The sequence below is a fragment of the Ursus arctos genome, chromosome X, assembly GCF_023065955.2.
Source record: "Ursus arctos isolate Adak ecotype North America chromosome X, UrsArc2.0, whole genome shotgun sequence".
In the NCBI taxonomy this organism is placed as follows: domain Eukaryota; kingdom Metazoa; phylum Chordata; class Mammalia; order Carnivora; family Ursidae; genus Ursus; species Ursus arctos.
Window position 1 is genome coordinate 31,895,533 of NC_079873.1, and position 6,775 is coordinate 31,902,307.

The following is a 6,775-nucleotide window of genomic DNA, read 5'->3' on the forward strand; positions in this document are numbered from 1 at the left end:
CATTGTTGAAGAACAGTCCTGTTCTTGGTATGGTTAAATATCCACTGCGGTTATAAATTGAGTAGAAAGATTGCTACAGCCTGAAATCCCTGGAATAATTTCAACATGAATGTGATGTTTTTAACACCATGAGGAGACGAGATACTGACTGAATATGAATATACACTAGAAAGATGCATCAGGTTTTTGAAAATTGCTCTTTAATATGGATTTAAATTAATTAGCAGTACTATCTTTTTCATTTAGGGGAGAAATGCATTTTGCAACATAATATATCACACTCTGTACTTGGAGAAAAAAAAGGAGTTATCTATTTCCAGCATTCAAAATTGTGAGTAGCAAATATTACTCGTATATGATAATGTATCTAAAAATACACCTTAAATCTTAGCCTCCTTAAAATGTCTTTTAAGCACAGGAATTTAGTTGGGGTTTTTTTTTTTTTTTTTTGCTTTATAATAAGTTGCTTATGTGATGTTTAGACAACAGCTTAAGCACAAGGCTGTTATGATTTATACCCCATGACTTAGGTGCATGAAGACATTCAAATGGACTCTAGTGAAATCCTTAAATCTATACATCCCAGAGTGTGTGTGTGTGTGTGTGTGTTTGTGTGTGTGACACACACATTTACATATGGGCAGCTAATACTGGGGAAACAGATAAGGGAGGCAATGAGAAAATGTCTTTTTGTTGCCAAATCATATTTATTCCATGTGCTTATGATTTTCTGAAATTCTCTGCCACCCTGAGTTTGGGAATTAGCTTTGTGTTGCCATTTAGTTTATTCTAGTTCGATAATGTCTTCTAATAAGCTTAGGGAGTAATGTTTCTACCTCTTTGTGTCCTGGAAGCACATTTAGTGTATTTGTTGAAGCTACTTTCTTACGCTTATTTAGGATGTTAAGGAAATGCAACTTTAATGTGCGAAATGAGCCGTTTGTTTTACCTCTCTGAGTTCCATTATACAATGGCATATGTTATGACTGTTTTGCCAGCATATGCAATAACTTAGCTAATCATCGTTGATACTTGCTATTTAGAATTTCCTTGTAACTGTTTTTGTACGTCCCATATGCTGCTCGTGTATGTGCTCTCACTCTCACGCATTCACCCCCACACATACTTTCCCGCTTTTGGATGATTTCACAGGATTCTGTAACTTCTCTCCAACTTGGTGCCGTTCCCAGCCCTGTCTTTCGGTAGTGTCACTGGTTCCTCTGACGTCTGCTCACCGTGCTTTCTCCGCATCTTCCATCATGCCAAACCCACAGACTCCTAATTCTCCTGAACACAGCGGTCAGAAAAGGTGGTTCCATTGTTTCCATCACTTGTAGAGCTGGTGACTCGAGTGGCTACCTTAAGTTCTGGAAGAATCTGGAAGTCAGGCAGACATCTTAGAGGTACAAAATCTGTTAAATACAGAGTATTCTACAATAGGAAATTTTCTCGATCCAAGTGCTCTCCCGTTTCAGCAAAACCCATCTCTGAGAGATACTTACTAAAATCTGCCCCTTCTAGCCTTACTACCCATTTTCTCTCTTTTAAAACCCCACTTTCTTTCAATTTCCCTGTGATATGACATCTACCTTCATCACTTGATTGCCATAGTACTTCCAAGGGTCACTTGGGGGTGCTGTTAGGAAATCTAATGACATTCATTCATGTATTTATCCATTCGATAAATATTCGGTGACAGCTGCACATCAGACGCTGCTACGAAGTGAAGTTACAGTAGGCAGCCCTCGGGTCTGCCTTTACGTGCCTCTAGTCTTGTTAGGAAAGGTGTTAATTTCCCCAAATAATTCATTTCAGTTACGATAAGTGCTACAGAGGATACTTTTCCAAATCCTCATTCTGTTTGACTATTTTGCTCTTTGTGATGTTCATGATCACTTCCTACTTCTTGAATTCTCCCTTCCTTGTTCCCCATGACTCTATATTATCTATTCAACTACTTTTCTACCACTTTCCCTCTTGTCTCCTTCCCTTCTTTTCTCTTTTGTCCTTGTTCATTCCCCCAAAGGTTTATTATTTGGTCCATAATCTATTACTTCTTTTTCCTTGCCTGTGATGTCTCAACAACCCATAGTCTTAAGTATCATAGTTAAAAATATCATTTCAAATAATGCCTATAAGATCGCCATTTCCAGGTTTTCCCATCTACTGTGTGTTTTCCCACTTGTAGGTCCAACTGTCACCTAATATTCATCACGGTTGTAGCCAAACTGTCTTTTATGTCCTCCTCTTTCCTCCATGTTTCTGCTTCTGGTGTCGGTGATCTCCTGGTTTCTCACATTTGAAACCTTGGAGTCACTTTTGCTTCTGACTTTTCCTTTGCTTTCAATACCCAAATCATTACCAAGTCGTATCATTCTTTTTATGACAGTATGTTTAGAATCTATCCTCTTCCCTGTATCTTTTCTGTAATCTCTTTTTCTTTTATACTTTATTTTCTCGTCCTCTCCTCCCTCAGTCTCAGAGCTACCTAGAACTCAGGGTCTGAGTCACATCCCACCTCTCCCAGAAAGTGAAACCTCATGCATATCTTGTTTGTCCAAACCCTGGGGGCAGAATTATGAGTGTGATAGAAAGAACACAGGCTTTAGTAGCCAAAGATCCAGCTTTAATTTCTGATTTTAACATCTAGTGCCTCCTGTGCGTTTTCTCTCTCTGTGAGCCCCAGTGTCCTCGTACCCCTCTCACTCAGCGGTCACAGGGAACAAATAGGCTCACGGAGGTGAAATGATTTTCAGCTGTGAAGCACTCTAAATATGAAAGTAAGATTTGCTAATAGAAGACTAAGTTAGGGGCAGGGACCGAGGTTCTGGATCTTAAATACTGGGGCAGTAGAGTATAGGGATTGAGAGCCTGGACTCTGCAGCCGGACTACCTGAATTTGAACCCCAGCTCTACTACTTAACAGCTGTGGGAAATTGGGAAACTTAGTTCGCTTCTCTGTTCCTGAGTTTCCTCTTCTGTAAAATGAAGGTACCAATAATTTCTACTCAAAAGGGTGTTGTAGGATTGGAAGGGTTAATAGACGTACAATACTTAAAACCAGGGCCTGGGACATTGGAAGTGATCGCTAAGTGCAGAAGTGGTGGTGAGGGCCAGTGTGGCAGCGCGTGGGTACAAGGGGGGAATGATTTATTAGAATGGAGTCACCATATGGGGATCAGGTGCCACATCAAGGTTGGAAACAGAGCCGGAGAGGACACACCTATACCTGACTGAATCCCTCAAGAGTCAGATAAAAAATGATCCTCCCAATTGGGGCAGAATTGAGCAAACGCACGTCAAGGAGTCATGCATATTCTGAGCAACCATTTGAGCTCCAAGGATGGGGATAATGGTCTTTCAGACACTTTAGGGGAAGGGTGTTAAAGAAAAAGGAATGGTAAATAGTTTGCCCTTTAGAGTCATGAAATATGTCAGCATTTCATGGAATCAAAATATCAGTATCCAAATGTCCAAATGTTAAAAAAGCAGACTTAGCTCTCCTCTGTATTCTAGAAATTTCTTTCTATAACAAGCATAGGCTTATAACATTGCAAAGTGCAAGGGACCTTAGAAATTCTATTCCTCTCAATTGACAGGCTCATTGGCTAGAGTATTTTTACTTACACAGTAGTAGTTGACTTTGGATGAGAGTTTTTCTTTCCCATGTTAAGAAAAGACAAATAATAATATCTAGAACATTCCAAGAGTGGTTCTAAGTGCTTTAAAATATTTAAATCATTTAATCTTTCCAAGAACCCCATGAGATAGATCGCATAGTTAGTCCATTTACATAAGAATAAATTTAAGATCATGGAGGTTGTGCATAACTGATGGGTAATGGAGCCAGATTTCAAACCCAGGCAGCCCAGAACCAGAGCCCGTATTCTCCACCACTGAGTGCTATCATCTCAGCACCTCTGTGCCCTGGCATTTGGTTAAGGGCAGGCTCTGGAGTCTTGGGCAGCTGTTAAATGTTACAGTTTGTTTTCCTTGACAAGTGCTATTAAATGTTTGATAGTTTTTCATAACATATAAAAATTACTAAAAGAAGATTTAAAAAAAAATTTTTTTAAGATTTTATTCATTTGAGAGAGAGAGACTGGGAAAGGGAGCATAAGCAGAGGGAGGGGCAGAGGGAGAAGTAGACACCCCGCTGAGCAGGAAACCCTATGTGGGGCTCTGACCCAGGCGCCTGGGATCATGACCTTGGCCGAAGGCAGACACTTAACCGACTGAGCCACCTCGGTGCCCCTAAAAGAAGATTTTTACTAAGTTTTCCAGTATCTGTGCAAGGGGAGTCTGATTTTACTCATCTATGATTCTTTGTGTAAGCATCAAAGATCTCAAATAGTAGGGGCACCTGGGTGGCTCGGTCGGTTAAGCGTCTGCCTTTGGCTCAGGTCATGATCCCAGGGTCCTGGGATCGAGTCCCATGTTGGGCTCCCTGCTCTGCAGGGAGCCTGCTTCTCCCTCTCCCTATGCTTGTTGCCCTCCCTGCTTGTGTGCTCGCTCTCTCTCTGTCAAATGAATAACGTTAAAAAAAAAAAGATCTCAAATAGCGATCCGTCTATTTCCTAGACAGCATATTGTACTGTAAATTGGCAGCCGCTTTGCACTGTACTTCATCATGGCTTCATGGGATTTTCTCTTGAATGTGTTTCTTTGTTTCTGCTGACATTTCAACAGTTTAGTCTCGATGTTTCGAGTTGCCATTTGATTTCTATTCCTATTTCAACTACTTCTTGTTCATTTAAGTGTTCTCTCACCTTAGTGTTTTTCTATTTTTACTTTAAGCATTATCAGCTACAAAAATCATTGAATAGGTTTTTACTTCATTTTCTTCTTCACTGAATTAAAATATTAAAATCAGTCTTACCTCCACTGAACCCCTTAATAACCTTATTCCTTTCCAAGTAGGCATAATACCATTTGTAACTCTTGTTAGAGTTTCGTTTAGCAGTTTCCAGTCTTTGTAACAGTTGACTTATCCAGGCTAATGTGATTTAATCTTACTAATCAAATGCCAGGAAGCACTCTGTTCCTACATTAGGAACACATCCAATTCATTTAGGGGTTTGTGGTTCATGTAAATAGACTTCAGTGGCATTTTCATTTTGGTGTTGTGCAGTCAGAAAATATTTCCAAAAGGGCACCAGAACTTGGAGGGAAATTAAGAAGACGTATAACAAAGCAACTGTAAGAGGCACTTCATTTCAAAGCAAGTAAAATTTCCAAAACCAAACAACATACTTTTTAAACAAAATCATTTAACATTGACGGTGTATTCTAAGAATGGAAGTCGTAGATCTTATCAGAAAATATAGTTGAGATGGGACAGCAGGTGTGTGTGGAGAAATCGTACTTGGGATGCAGCCATCAAATAATGATGTTCCAGGATTCAAAAATAGACTTTGAATTTAAACATACTTTTATCTGGGTCATAAAAAGTTCAGCAACAGCCCACTTGGTAAACACAGACCAAGAAAGATCATAGCAAACATATTTATTTGCTTCACCTATCAGAGTATAGACAAATCCATTAATAGATCCTCCCAAGAGCTATTTATAGACAGCAATGATGTTTAGTCTCCTGGCATGAAATCACATACAAATCAATATAGGATTAAAATTTTTGAAATTAATGTCATTTAAATCAATCAATATATCAAGGATATGTTTTCAAACAAGGCCGTAAGAGCCTAATACAAAATAGATATTTTTTTTTCAATTTTCAACATATAATGGTATATCCAAAGATGTCTGTGCCTACAAACAAATGTATATAATTTTAAAGTTTCACATTTTGACTGGAACTAGATATATACTAAAGCACATGTTGTGACAAAGAATCATGGTCCTCTAATTGAGACACCAGCCCAGGGAAAATAACTACAAGGAAGCCTAGCCAGTAACTTGGAAAAAAGGAAAGACTGGAATGTTTTGTTTGCATTAGTCATGTTTAAGGAGGAAAAACTCAGGGGCGCCTGGGTGGCTCAGCTGTTAAGCGTCTGCCTTCGGCTCAGGTCATGATCCCAGGGTTCTGGGATCGAGCCCTGCATCGGGCCCCCTGCTCGGTGGGAAGCCTGCTTCTCCCTCTCCCACTCCCCTTGCTTGTGTTCTGTCTCTCGCTGTCTCTCTCTATCAAATAAATAAATAAAATCTTAAAAAAAAAAGGAAGAATTCAATTTACTTCAAACTACTTATAGCTGTCATCTGATTTCATTGGCTATTACTGAATTTGAGCTCCAAACACAGGAAGGTTATTTCTAAATCAGTTACATACAACAAACCAAATAGCTATTGATTTTCTGTCAAGTGAATTCCTGTTTCACTCTCTTATTGTTTTTGTGATTAATAGTGAGGTGTTTGGCTTTATACTTAAGCAGAATAGGATGTAACTGAGTATTAGTACTACACAGGTTCCCGAACAATGAGGATAAAATCCAGGGGTAATATTTGATTGGTTATATTGAGTAACTATTGACCCTGGGTCAGCAAACATAAAATGTAGGTCCAGTGCCACCACTAATAATCTTAGTAACTGCTCACATTTTCCATGGATTTACTATGACCCAAGGACTATTCAAGTACTTTCCATGTAACCAAGATGATGTCTTGGTTCAGTCATGTCTCCAAGATCCCACAGCTAATAAATTTCAGAGCCTAGGTTTGAACCAGAGTCCTTGCTGAGTGTGTTACCTTGGTCAAGTTAAGTACTTCTAAAGGTATCTCCCTGGAATGTTTTTTCCTCCTCCCCCAATTTCTACCTTTC